The 15241-nt window shown below is 36.1% G+C and overlaps 1 long non-coding RNA gene across 4 annotated transcripts in view; it reads left to right on the forward strand.

The window, feature by feature from the left end:
- The first annotated feature begins 7896 nt into the window (after positions 1-7896).
- The window catches only part of LOC107199834, a 55880-nt gene continuing 48535 nt past the window's right edge, over positions 7897-15241 (forward strand). For all 4 annotated transcript variants that reach the window (XR_004496215.1, XR_004496213.1, XR_004496214.1 and 1 more), the window contains exon 1: positions 7897-8106. This is a non-coding gene — a long non-coding RNA (uncharacterized LOC107199834). The remainder of the gene's footprint in view (positions 8107-15241) is intronic.

Genomic DNA, 15241 nt, shown 5'->3' on the forward strand with positions numbered 1-15241 from the left:
CTGTAGAAGTGTGATGCTGTCAAGCTTTGCCTATTCTATGGATGAACTCCATTTTTCTGCACATTGTCTCCTCCTGCAGATTTCACTTTGGCCAGCAGGCAAGTTGCACCAGAAATGTAACCATTTCTTTTTACTTGGTGTAATAATACAAACAGAAGCTGAAGGGAATGCCCTTGGATACCTCCACCCACAGGGATCTGAAGCCCAAGAGGGCCAATATGTCAGTATTTGGCAGGTTGGCTTTGTTTTCACACCATTCCAGAACACGTGCTCTTGAACAAGGTGTCAAACCCTGTGACATCCAAGACGAGACAGGCACTGCTCACACCTCAGCCTTTGTTGCCATGTAGTCTTCCAGAAATCCCTCCTGAGCAGCAGGGCTGATGGCAGCAGGTCTCACACAGCTGGATGAAAGCTTGGAGACCTGGAGTCCAGCTGAGGTGGTGTCATCAAGTCCCCTGGTGTCACAAGCAGACATACCAGAGCTTGGTAGCAGTAAGGTGTCAAACCAGCTTTGACTGATCTCTAGGCCAAACTGCCCTGGCTTATGCCTTATATCTCACATTGAGAGGTTATTCTTGCATCTGATTCTGTCAACAGAATAGTTCCTTCCAGTTTCTAGACTAATTAATATTTCCTTAATTTCAGATTTTCAGTAAAGTTTTATCTTTAAATGTAATTTTTCAAACTCATGTTAAGATTGCAACCAAAATGCAGTGGATATTCTTACTGGCCAAGACTTATTTGTGAAGATCTCATGTGAGCCAGGCTCCAATACCATGTTGATTTAGCTAATTAATGAGAAAAGTATCTGACAAAATTATTTTCATTGCTATTAATTATACCACTGTATTAAGATGCAACTGATCCGTAAGGTAATGCTCAAAATTTATTAAATTCTGTGTTGATCATATGAAAGATGCTTAACAAAGAGTGCTGTGAACCCATCATCTCCCTGTTCATTAAAGTTGTCAAGTTAAATTACATCATAAAAATATGATCATTTATAACTCTTGAAATGGCTACATCATAAACCCTAATATCTTATACCATCAAAATGCTGAAGAAATTTTATGTTATTATTTCATAGACTGGAGACACTATCATTAGGCTCTTTCAGCCTAATCGTGTGTTTGAGAGAATCATTGCAATTTCTATTCCTTTTATTTAAATGTAAAGCTCTAAAATCTGATCAGGAGAATGGGAAATGTTTCATATGAAGAAAGACTAATCGAAACTGGAATATTTAGGTTGGTAAATTGGTATTGCAATGAGATATCATCACTGTTGTTATATGGAAAGTACAGACAGGGAAAGAGAACTACTTATATAATAGACAAATTTGGCAGAAAAATAAATGTGTTTTTATGGCTAAGAAGGTAATCCAAAGAAAATTGCAAACTCAAAGCATCAGGGGCTTGAAATAACATTTCTATCACTTCAGTAACTGAAAAAGCCTTAATTTTAAGGTGAAGCTTTAAGAGTTTGTGGAGACAATTATCTGAAGATGCTAATGATAGAAGAGTAGACTTGTGTGCTTGGGGATATTTTTCCAGTCTTATGCATTAGGTTATCATATTAAATCAATCACAGAGATTGGTGATGACCCAGAGGAACAGTAACAGGCCAAGAAACGCAACTGATCAGGCAGCACATCAAAACATCAAAAAAGAATGATCAGGCCATGGACCCATGTTTCAAACATATATATATATATATGCATCTATGTATATGTGTGTGTGTATGTATATATACATGTATATATATGTATATATGTATATGTGTATATGTTTATGTATATGTATATATATGTAAAATCAGGTCAGAGAAAGAAACCATCTACCCAGAATTCTATGCAGACTAAAAGGGACTTTTACGCAAAAATATAGAATTTGCTATGGGATCCATTGTATGTTGAATGACAATATTCTGTTGGAAGAGAGAAAATTTGGAGATGGTACAAAACTTATTATGGGATCTTCAAGGGATGGCTCAATGGCAGGGGAAAGAAGTGATCAAGTTGGAGAAGGGAGGACCAGGCAAAGCAAAATGGAAGATGGGAATGTATTATGTCACCTGCTGCACAGCACACTTGTCTCACTGAGTCCTGTGCATGATCGCTGCCGTCAGTCCTGTATTGAATGTTATTTCTGACTATCTTCTGTGAGTGTGTGCTTGTTCTAAGACTACTTGTGTGAATTGCTAGTGAACTTCAAGCTGGGTTAGGGGGCTAATAGGAAAAGAGCTTGGGGTGCCATCTCCCAAAGAGACTGGGGTCAGGGATTCTGGATTCAGCTGCCTCTAACACCCCAATCCCATATTCCAATTCAGTTACTTAGCTTTTACTATTTTATCTTTACTTATTTTGTCTACATTAGCAGCATTCTTCAAATTTCTCCTTTTTTTTTAGCAAGCTCAACTTTAAAATTCTGTAGCATTCATGGACATACTGTTGAAGGTTTTGACGGCTTTTTGTTTAGTCTTGTTTACTTCATTCTTTCATTCTACTGTCAGTAGAGTGCACTCAATGAAATGTTGAGAATTCTGGACTTTGTTTTTATCTTTTTTGAGAAAGATAAATCCCCTTTCCTTCTGAACATCTTCAATCCTACTAATTGCACTTTTTATTTCCTTTTATTTATATTACTCTCCTTTTTAAACCTCTGAAAGTTGTTAAAGACTACATTTTAGGTAACTTTATGCTGTTTCTCATTGAAAATGAATCCCACTCCAAGTATGACAATCATCTTGGGTAGCTTTTAGAGGAACTGCTGACAGCAGGTTGAGTGCTTATAATAATCCTCAGGATTATAGCTGTGCCTAATTGCACACATTGGAACTCCAGTATCAAGCCTGTCCTTCCACTGAAGACCTACACATGAAACTTTCATATATTGATGTCAACATAATCACAGGTGTTCTACTTCTGGCAATTTTGTTCTAGGTTTATGTCAAAACCTTGTAATTTTATCTTTAGAGAAGACTGACTGTTTGAAATGTCCAAATATGAACAAATGGTGCAAATCCGTTGTCTCAGCAATACGGTTTGTTTCCTAAAATCTCTAAAAAGGCTTAATAACTGTGAGAAACATTAAACTGACATAGTTTTTACTATTACATCTGCTTATCTTTGCCTTCCAGAAGGAAACTCATGGGTAGTGTCTCATCTTGAGCAAGTCACCTCAAATGGATAATTTGAGTTAACCAGTTGATTTCAATCAGCAGACTGAATGATTTGCCATATTTCACAACCACTCCAGCTGGGGAACAATCTTCCTTACAGGAGTCAGTGATCTTCTCCTACCATTTTATACGTCCCTCCACCACCAGAAAGAGCCATTCTTTTTATTTTATTCTCACAAGCTGTCATTTTTTATTGAATAACATCTCCTTTAATATCTACAATAAATACAGACCTGTGTTTCAAACATAGGGAAAACCCCACATTTAACAAAGCCTAGTAAAAATGTCACTCTCCTGACAACCTTTGTCCAGCTTGCATCTCCCAGTTAGAATTTACTTCCACTGAGAATAATGATAGAAGTTTTCTTTAAGCCTGACTTGGAAAATAAAAAATCAGCTTCTTCTTTTTCACAATACACTAGAAAATCTAAAACTCTTTTGAGGGCTTTGGGACTTTCTTTTTTGCATTAGGAAATTTGATTTTTGTCACTGGGTCTACCATATTTGAAAGCCTATTTATTTTAAGGGCAAAACCTGGAAAACTATAAGCACAGTTATCATGCTTTAGAAGAAGTGGTAGTCCTCTTTTAGTATCTGGAAAAAAAAAACCAAACAAGAGCTCCAGGAGGTACATACAGAACACCAGGATCTGGGCATTAAACCTGTTTCTATCTCATCCTTGACAATAGAAGTAGCTCCTTTAGGCTCAGGTGTGTTATTTTAGGTGATATTTAACCATTTAAGTCAATCATAGTAACAGAAAAAATCCTGTTTTGCTCTTAATGCCTTCCTTCCAGACTAGTCTTTGTTCTAGATGCTATGACTGCTATTTATTAGTTCAAACACACTGGAAAATTTTAGGCTGTATCATAAAATGTCATTATTTGTCTATTAAGGTGATCATCTTGTGCAGATCACTAATCTTTTGATGCATTCAATACATAACAGCAAAGCTGCCCAAATGTCATCTTCCATACACTTTTAGTATTTCTTCTGTTTGTAGCAACTTATTTCCTTAAAACCATTACATATGTTATATATATTTTAACATAATATATTATAAGTCATATATTATGTTATATATTTTAATTATATATTTTAAGTCATGAGTTATGATTTAATCATGAGTTGATTTTAAGATTCATGATTGTTTCTCTCAAATCTTGAGAATGCATATTTATATTCTAATCTTGAAAATCAGTATTCTCTAGAAAGAACTATGTTAAAGACACCTTTTAAAGAGAAAAATGGTAGTAGAGTTGATGATCTAATTAGTACCTCGTCCCTCTTTGCACATTGTTTAGAAATATGAAATTAGAAGAGCCACAGACAGAAGAAAGGCAAATGAGACAAGATTTTGAAGGAGACTGAAAATAAATGAACCAAGTTAGCTCTGGCAAGACAAAGTCTGATGTACAACTTCAGAGTGATTTACCTTAGAAAGCTGACTGGTTCCCACACAGAGTCATGGTGTGTGTGGCCATACATCTGGGCATATAATGAGTCTAAATAGTCTAATCTGTGCTTAAAGTATCCATTCTGCTGTTTAGGGGTTTTCTCTGCACATATTTGTAACTCGTGTAACAGGATAGCTGCCTCACATGTGGTGCAGGTAAGAGCTGGAGAAGAAATAAATGTTGGGAAGCAGCCTGCAGTAATCACACGAGGTCTGCTGCTGTGAGGTACTGCTAAGAGGAAAAATTGGAGTGTGGACACACCTCCAGAGGAAGCAGTCCCTCAGAGCAAAGCTTTGGGTGCAGGAAGAAGGCTGTGCAGGAGCAGCACAGCTTGCTGTGTGGGCTGGATGCCCTCTGGCAGGCACCAGTGTGAGCCCAGACTGCAGCCAGGACACCAGACAGCCTGGGCAGTGTCTCTGTACTGCTCACTTCACACTCCAATAGACGCCCAAATGTGGCCTCTCCACTGGAAGAAAAAATTTAAAAATGCCTATAGACTACTGGAGGATTATGGTGAATAAATAAAATTCTTCCAATTTTAAGGCAATTTAGTGTCTACATAACTTTCTTAAAAAAAGGAAATATCTCTGATCTTTACTTTTTGATATATGAGCTCCCAGACCATGTCTGGGCTTCATAAAATTTAAGTGCACTAGGGACCTCATTATTATATTACATTTCAGCATTGGTGACTGAATGTGATTTTTCAAGTTATGCAATCTGTGAGAACAACATTTTGGGGAAGGAAGGAATATAGAGAGTAGTTTCATCACACACCTCCAAAGAATCAACTTGAAGTTGTTCTGCTTTTTTAAAAGTCTGTAGTTTTTCTGGTTTTTTACTCTACAAACTAGATTATGTCAAGCTAATTTTATGTTGACATGCTCAATAGGATGCATCTTTTAATATACATTCATTAAGGATACTAAAACACTGAAAATTTCCTTCTTATAAATGCAGATGAGATGGCTTCATCCTAAGTACTGAATATATTTCTTCTGAAAACCTAGGGAAACAGACTACACTTGAAATAGGCTTTGGCTCTGCACAGACAAAATGAGGTAGTAGCAGGGGAGGAATTTCTCTATATTGCAAACTTTTTCTATTAATTATTTGCATGAATGTAAATTAGCATTCGGAATGTCATTAAAATAAAATACCTGCAGTAGCATTCAGTTATTATTCTTGGCATTCTCCTCATGAGCTCTCGCTAAAGCACAGGAGGAGAGAAAAAGCACTAGCATTTAGAGGTGATAGATAAAAATACTGAAGAATTATCCTTAGTTCAAGACTGGAAGCAAAAGCATGTAATTTTTTTAAGGTTTGTGTGTGTGTTTATGTATGTGTGTATGTGTCAATCTGAAATCTTGTTGAAAATTACCAAAATTTTGGGTTCACACAAAACCTTGCAATGGTATTTCTTGAAAAACTGCTGCTTTCATTCATTCCTCATTTGCAAATGAACAAGACTGTTTAGTCCAGCAAATCCAGCATGTGCCATTGTTTTCATTCCTTCAGGCTGCTCCCCTCATTTTCCCTGAGTACAAATTATATTCACAAAACCCATATTTATTCAGTTAACATTAGGTACTGTCTAAGATTGTTGGTAGTTCGTGCAGTGTTTACCATCTGATTTCCTGCTCCACTGCACATGAGAAGCAACACTAACTTTTAAGTCGATGAGCCAGCACAGATGGTGTGGTCTATTTGGTATTAAAGTGTTTAAAATGTGTCCCCAGAGCAAATACTACAAACAATGTAATTTTTTTTTCTTGTGCTGTGATTGCTCCTGAGTTATGTGACCAATGCTGAATATAAAAACTTTTACAGAGATCAATTTTTCTGTGTTTACTGCCACCAACTTTTATTTTTGGTATTACTCAATTTGTGCATCTAGCACTTCAAATTGTAGGATCAAATCACATAAGAGTCAAACAACAATTTACTATTACAATTTGCGTAATTATAAGTGAGTTCAGGCATTAAACTCTAACTGTACACAAATTTGTTCTAAACTTAGTAGATACCAGCAAAGTCTATAAGATATTCTGACACAATTTCATTTCTATGACTATATTTTGAACAAAAAGACTAATATAATTTGCTAGCCTTAATTTCTGCTTTTATGTTTGTTTTGAGAAATATATCCTGCCATGAGATAATTTAATATATTTTTAAATTACAGAATTAAGGAAAAAAAAATCTGAGTAATATTGTTCAATGTGTAAATCCCCAGACTTGATTAAAGAAGAGACAGAGGGGCCCATTCAATTCTTCCATCTGTCACTGATTTTGCACCTGCCATTGGCAAAGTCAGGAGTATTGCTGAAATGGGCTCTGTCATATTTCAAACAGCAGGAACTTTCTGGCATTTGGCCATGGACTCACCTCTGTAATGCCTGAAAATCCACATGTGGTCCTACTGCCAAGATGCCTCTTCCCATCCCTCTCTCTCCAGAGAAGGGGGAAGACTGAGAAGCCTTTTTGTGTCTTCTAACTAACAACTGCTGAATGGAAGGTACCAAACTGGTACTCAGTATTGCACAAATACCCAGAAGGAAAACCCTGGTGATGCTAGCTAGTGGAAAATTAGCTGAGCTTAGAAAAATACTGAAGTATTTTCCAGTATTTTACTTAGAAAATACTGGAAAATACTTTATTTTTCCAAAATAGAAAATGCCATTCAGAGTGTCTTTTTTGTTAAACACAATCTTGCTGCTTGTATAAGAATATCTGCAAGGATTTTACTTGGGGCAGAGAGAAGCTCATTTGCTGAACTGATCTTTGACACCGCATTCCCCTGTTAAGAAAACTTGTGCTTGCCACTTCTACAGAACTGGGAAAGTATAAGTTTTATCCAATACTGAAAAATCCTCGACTTAGACTGAAATCTCATATTCTTCCCTTTGCATTTGAGAACTCTGTACAATTTTCTTTTCAAGAACAATATTTCAAGTCAGGAAGTTTTAAAGCAATTATAACAATTATGTTCATCACCAGACTCTGCCTGACAAATGAGTATGTCTGCAGTGACCTCCTCAGTTTCTCCCAGATGCTGTCTTTCTCACCACCAGTGCCATTAATCAAAGATGTGACGCACATATCTCTGTACAAAACTGGAAATGAGTCAGCCACTATAGATCTATGTGACTTCTTGCAGATGCTCAGGCACCACTGAGTCGTGACTTGAGCAACCAACTGCTTCAAAGCTGCATAGTATTTGAAGCATTCTTTCTCAGAAAAAAATCAGCAGGAACCTTGTTCCTAGTTTAGTTCTATTACATAACACAGTGTGTTGTGTGCCTCATATCTATGCTGCACATAGATACTGCAAGGATGAAGATACGAATATGTGATTTTCCCCTTCCTTTTCCTATTATTTCCAGCTGAGAGAATCATATATGTAAGTTTTATACATCTCTGACCATGAGCATTTCAAGCTTTCATTGACCTGAATCTCACTGTGGTAAGTTTTTATCTTTCAGCATTTTCAATAAAAGCAGATATGTTGTTAATAAAGAAATTGAACAACTGGTCTTTATGGTTATAGCACATAAAGGAATTAATTCAGTGGCCATTAATAATTAATTCAGTGGTCAGACATTTTAATGTAAAATGTGTTTCTAAAGGCTAAAATATTAGTCTCAGCCAGCTTTAACAATCTAAGTTAATTAAGTTTAACTTAGTTTAAGTTAAACTTCCAGTCCAAGCTGTGTATTCAGGCTCCCTCCTCAAAGGTGAGACATGAGACATTCTACAGAAATTCTGTGATGAGCCAGTCACTAATCCCACCTGTTTTAAAATGGAAATAAATACCCTTGGATTTGGTTCTCTCTGCTGATTTTCTTTATCAATTAGCTACTTAATTTTTGGATAGCTACAATTAGTTGCCATGAATCCTAATTTAAAAATTATGGAATAATGAGCAAATTATATTCTTAAAAAAGGGGCTTGTCTTGTTTCAATTACTCCTAGTAGGATGTCCCCATTAAATATTTAGTCCCATTGCTTTAATATAAAAAAGCCTTAGACAGAGAGCAAAACCATGGGTTTAAAAAGCCTGCTGGCAAAAAATTGTTCTCTTTACAGAATGAACAGGCATTTCCCAGTTGTGAGAAGCCCTGCATTAAACATCAAATATATATTTCTGTTCTGAAAAAAAAAAGAGTAATACTATTCTCTTCATATGTTTCAATGATCTGTCTGGTGGCAAAGATAGTAAATGTTGAATTTATTGTTACTTTAGATTGACAGGAAGCACAGCTATTCAGGATTCACTGAGGATATATAATGTCCAAAATCCTTTCACGGAAGTGACTGAAAATACTGGTCTTTCTTCTCAATATATTTCTTTATATATAGATTTGTTCAAGTTTGTATGTGTTTCTAGTCATCTTTCGCTGATCTTCCTGCCTGAGTGTATACAAACCCAAACCAAATCTGCATGATCTCATGGAAAACAAGACTTAAGATTGCTTGTGGCTGCCTTAACTATAGCCAAGGCAATAACAACTATATTTTAATTAAGAGTCTCTTCAACCATAGTATTTGTTTCATTGTTTTACCAATGCTGCAGTAAATATTCTCAATGGAACTAATGCAAAACTAATCAGTTTTTTAGTTTGTTTTTTTTTTTTACCTTGATGGAAAAACTGTGCTTTAACAAATTTAACTGTGTCTTTAAAACTACTGACTAGTCAGTAAAACCTGATTCTCTAGACAGTAGTGAAAGCATTCTCTTCTAACCACAGACTGAAGCCATGCAGTGATGCGTAGGGTTTTTTAACAAAGGGCAAAGCTAACAGAAAGAATGAAATACAGGGTAGGATAATGGGGGTGTGCTAGAGAATATTGATTTGTTTAGTGAGTTCAAGTCTCCCAGTCTATCTTTACTAAGACACAATCTTGGCATACAATGAATAAAGTAATTCAGGCTAAAAATATAAGGAAATCTCCTTAACCACTTATACTCTTGAACAAGACTTTCCATAGAAATAGAAATTGTGAGCTACCAATGTCACCCATTTAAATTTGATCTAGTTAAGTTTATGGAAATTATCTATGAGACAGCTGTTTGAAATAGCAGGGAACTTGATCTAATGACTCTGCAAACCTGTGCTCCTCTTATTTATCTTTTGAAAACATCAGATTTTACTTACTTCCATGTGTTGTTAGGTATTTTGTGTTTCAAAAAGATCAATAAAGAATGACTACCTTGTTATGTGCAGGGAAGTCTTTTATTTCATGGCATGAAATTCCACAGACTTAAGACCCAGACTAAGATAACACACTGTTATTAAAAGAGACTTCATATCTAATGCTTTCTCCTCATGAATACATAGCAATCAGGCTGCATTCCAGAATCTCAATTTTATCTACAGTAATTTTTGTTTGTTTTAATTTTTGCCAAATGTTTGAATCCAAAAACTAGAATTTACTTTTTTATTTTATATTTCTGGGAGTTATCAAGTTTATATTATCTTCCTTTCTCACATAAAACCAACAAGAGCTTTAGGGATTCTCTTTCTTTCAGGAACATGAGCATGTCCCTACTTGCCAGCATGACCACATTTCTTATGTCGTGTTTTCCAATTTTCAATGGGATATTAGTTGTATATGAATACATTCCCTAATTTTAACTGGAATTATATTAATAAGATATTGGAAAAATCTATAGCATGGTTAACTCAAAATATGATACATAGGTTCACAATCTCTAGGTATAACATCATTCAGGTTTGTTGCTCAAGTGCCAATGGCAGAGCAGATGCAATTTGAGCAGCCACACCTGTATGAAAATGCCTTCATCTCATATAAGTCACATCCCATGCTATTAACAACTAATCTTTTTTATTCTAATTAATATTCTATTATTTTTTATTCTGTTGGGGGTTTTCTTTCCCTAGAAGAAAGAGCTATTTTACAGGTGGAAGCTTACCAAGAAGCTTACCTGAGATATTTGCAGCCATTTTCCTGCATGGCATGCTGCCTGGAAGTCTAACAATAGTTTAAACTAATAACTTATATGTACCAAAATCCTTGTTCAACCATAAAGCAGCTTTTTTTCTTTATAGTACAGTGCCATTTGATCCACCAGGGTTTTTTTGGGCTCTACTTCCAGCTGCTGCTGCAGATGCATTGCTTGGGCTTGGACAAATCCCTGTTGTTCCACATTCCTTTTCACTCACATTAAGAGTGTGGCCCCACTGGGTGCCTTAAATGGCTGTAGGAAAGACCTGAGGCATGAGTCCAGGCCAGATTTGTAGCTAACCAAAGTGAAATGGTAAACAAAACCCAACATGTTGTCTTCCAAGCCCTAGTCTCTGCCAGAGAATTGCAGTAGTTCTGGAGGTGATGACTGAAAGCCTTGGAACCACAAAAGAACTTTTTTTTTTCTTTTGGCAAGGGTAAAGTATATGCACTGTTTTATATGCAGTTCCTCATACTGTGTTCATTAAATTAATATCATGGCATATACTGCTCTTTTACCTAAATAACTGTGTTGTGAAGATTTTCATCTACTCAAGAAAGATAAGTTCAATTTTTTTTAGAAACAAAGTTTTGCAATTAGATTTATATAATTAAACTACAGAAAACACAATCCAGAGGAATGGTGATACCTATTTTAACCTCAAAGATTTTCAGATCTTTCCCATTGACCTTTTCTTTAATTACTTTGTCCTTAGGTAATAAAGTTAGCAGGAACTTTTTATTGCTGGATATTTGAACAAGATTAAGAATATCCCCAGGAACTTACACACTGTCAAGAATAAATGAATACTCTTATGCTCTTGCTGGAACTAGAAGCTTGGAAACTCAGTCAGACATTAGCCTGTAATATTCTGACTTTGAGTAAAAGCCTTTAAATGGAATTAGTGTGTTTCAAGAGTGCTTCAGAGGGTCTTATTTCTAGACTTCAATGAAACACAGAGAAATGTAGGTGATGAGGAGCTAATACATGCCATGTATATTTGTATCATCACATCTCTTGTTTTCTCTGGCCAGAGAACATAAAACACATATACAAATTATACTCTCCCCATTCCCACCAACACTGTGCATAAATGAAAGGTATATATAGTAATGAGAAAACATACAATGTCAAAATAACTAAAATATGTTAAGATTAGTAGAAATTAGGAGGGATTTCAATTTAATTTCCTTGCAGTACCTTTAACTCTGTATATTAGAATCCAGGACTATGTTACTTTGGTTGCATAGTAAAGTAGACTGGGCTAGAACTGCCTTACTTTCTGGGGATCTACAAATTTTAGGCATTACTCTCATACACATTTCTGATCCAAAACTTTGCAGTGTTCCAGTTGTAGGTGGAGCACAGGGTCCAGTGTGAATAGTTGTAGTGAGGAATGGAGATGATCCATTCAACAACAACCAATATCTTTAGTGTAGCATCCTCAAGACCAGAGGATTTCTCCATGGGAAATGTGAGAGGTTGGGGTGCTGACAGTGCCAAGTGGAGAGGTTTAGTGTGCACATCACAGGAGCTCACCCTGTTCACCAGCCTGGGGACAGTGAGTGAAAGCATTTGGACACCTCTCAACAAGCAGTTTAGATTCAGAAGATCAAAAAAAATCACCCTAAACAAGAGCTACCAGTTTATGGACTGAGCTACTCAGGGAAAGTGAGATTATTTTGTTATCAGATGAAGGCTGCAAGCTCTTACTTTCTACTCAGCTGTTTCCAGAACTCACTAAAATATGATTAGAGAATATTATGGGGTTGAAGGGTGGAAGTGTGGGTTCAGCTCTCAAATTGATAAAATCTTCATCTTCACAACTTAACTTTGGTTGCCATTGTCATGGCCTCTAAAGAAAAGGCTGCTTGTTGTTTATTCTGCAGTGTTCCTTTCTCATGTGTTGTACAAGCTACCGGAGAGACAAAAAATTCTGTTTTTGTAACTCCTTGGACTAAGGCCCTGAAAATGTGGATTCTGTTTGTGCTTTTTTTTGTGGTGGTGGGCATGCCCATATCACAAGGCACAAATGAATGGGCTGTACCTAGTTTTAGCTGGGATTTTTCTGTCATTTCTGCACTTCTTAGTATTTAACTGAAAACGGCAGTATCCTTTAAAGATGGATATATAACAGTGTATATAACACTGTCCATAGTTTCAAGGAGTGAAATAGTTTCAATGGAGTGTTTTTTCCTAGGCTTTTTTTTTGTGTCCAATTTTCTGTCATTAATTCATGAGATTTAAATTTTGCATCTAATACCAAGTAAGGAAATCTAAAATATTGCTTAATCATCTTGCTCTTTTTCTAGGACATTAGGATAAGAAATAGGAAATTCTGAGAAATACCTGTAGTGTTAAATACTACACAAGCTTGGGAAATATAGTTCATGTTAGGAATATTGCCATTTTCATTAAATGAGACACATAGCTATTTTTTTGTAAAAAATCTGCAATGCCCTGACATTGTATTAATGCAATGATTTATGATGATATTTGCTTAAGATGTTGAAGTTTAATACTCTTTAGAAATCTTAAACAATAGATATAAGGTGGCTGATATTGTTTAATTTTTGAAAGCACAGGAAGACAGAAGGACAATATTGTGTTTAACACATTGACTTGCAACACAGGAGACTGGAGATGAACTCTAGTGTTAGTTATTGCGTCTGTATTGGATTTCTCAGCTGAAACAGCATGGCTGACAGTACTGCCTTTCCCCTCCTCCTTCTTATACCATTATTTCAGTTGCAAGCTCTCAAGAACAGAAATGGTTTCTGAAGTTTGTGTGAAACTTATTTGGTTTGTAGCACAGCTCTGATCTAGACTGTTTCCGTTGGCACTAGTATGTCACAAGAAATGTAAATGTCTTTCTATTATTCATCTGAGATTAGCATTTACAGTGCTAACAGTGATTGTGTCTACTGCACTATTACCCAAAACACCCTGGTCCTTTCTCTGATGTCCTCCTATAAGTCTTGGTCAGAACTTCTTCCATTGGCCAGGTCTCATGGAGTGACCCAGAATTTAGGCTGCAATGAGAGGATGTAGGGCAAGCATTGCCTATGCTGCTTGGGTACCACTGCAGTATAACCTGTAACAATTTTACTCAGGTTAATTTTCACTCTATCTGTCTGTTGTTTTTCTGGTAGTTGAATTAGCTACTCTGTATCTGTTCCAGGGCCTGAAAAGTCAGATTTCTTCTGAACTGAGTCCCTGAAAAGTCAGGGATTATAGTAAGTATTTCTGAACCAAGATGGGAATAGAAATCAGAGAACAGTGGTAAGGTTTACAGTTCAGAAGTGATTCCACAAGGACAATCAAAGCAAACTTTTATTATCCGAAAATTGCTTTAGGGATGGTAAAATACTAGAAATCAGATGGTTTGACCTTAGTGGAGTGAAAGTCTTCTATGCAGTTTTAAGGAACGAGAGCTTTCCAAGAAAAGTGGTTTGTCTGAAGGGCATCCACTCTCTGGTGAATTGATACATTAACTCGTGGTATGTAACATCTCTCAGCTGAGATAACAGCACATTTTCAGAATATTTCCTACACAGGGAATGAGTCAAAGGCCCTTTAAGTCAATGGCATTTTCCCTTTATAAAAGTAAGCATTATTAAATCAGTAGAACTGAAATCATGGGCAGACCTAAGTAAAATAGTAGTTGACATTAAATCTATGGTTCCTACCCTTAGTAAATTGCAAAGTTCTTAGTTCTACCTCCATATTGTTTCTTCCTGAATAATAATATTCTAAGCAATTCATTTATAAATTTTTACACTGGAACCTCTTGATATGAAACACAAACTGCTATTGGGTGAATAAATCAGAATTGCCACAGACAAACACAGTCTATGAGATTATCCAAGTTACTAGAGGGAGAAATTTGCTGTTAGTGGATAAAGGGTTTGCAAGGAGAAATGCAGGCAAAAAGAGGTGTATAACTACCCAAAGGAACCTTTCCCTTCCCAGTTAACCAGGTCATGGCTGCTGTGAGTCAGACGTGGTGGGTCTGTATTAGTTAGTGTACTTCAAGGGTTCCTTTGGTGCACAAATTTGTTCTACATCTATACTAAAGGAACCACAAGGTACACTCTGAGGTGCAGCACTGATGTGCTCAAAACAGGTTCCTTTCTCATGGGTTCAAGGCCAAAACTGCACCCTGAGGAGGAATGAATAAAACAGCAGGAGTGTTCAAGTGGATCTTCAGGTAATAGAAAAGACGTTTCTGTCTCTTTTTCTACCTCAGTAAGATCTTCTTAAGGATAGCCATGCACATCTATTTCCTTAGTTTTAGCTTTTTCACTGCACTCTACTCCCTAATTAGCTAAACTGTATGAAGTAGAAGTTCAGAGGGGAACTACCAAATGGAATCATTAAAGTTATTTTAGAACTTTTTTCACATGATTAAAAAAAAAAGTAAGAGAAAACACTAACTTTGGTTCAAAGCATAGATAATGTATTTAAGGGCTATAGAATAATTTATACATGCTGTAGAAGACTGGACTGAAAGAAGCACAAAAAATCAATATTGGTGAAAAAATAAATCTTCAAAGGAAATTTGAAACCTCTATAACAGGTAGTCTGCTTTTTCAGTATTCACAATGCAAGTAGCAAGAACTTTTCTCTG

Source organism: Parus major, chromosome 2 (genome assembly GCF_001522545.3).
Source record: "Parus major isolate Abel chromosome 2, Parus_major1.1, whole genome shotgun sequence".
Lineage (NCBI taxonomy): Eukaryota > Metazoa > Chordata > Aves > Passeriformes > Paridae > Parus > Parus major.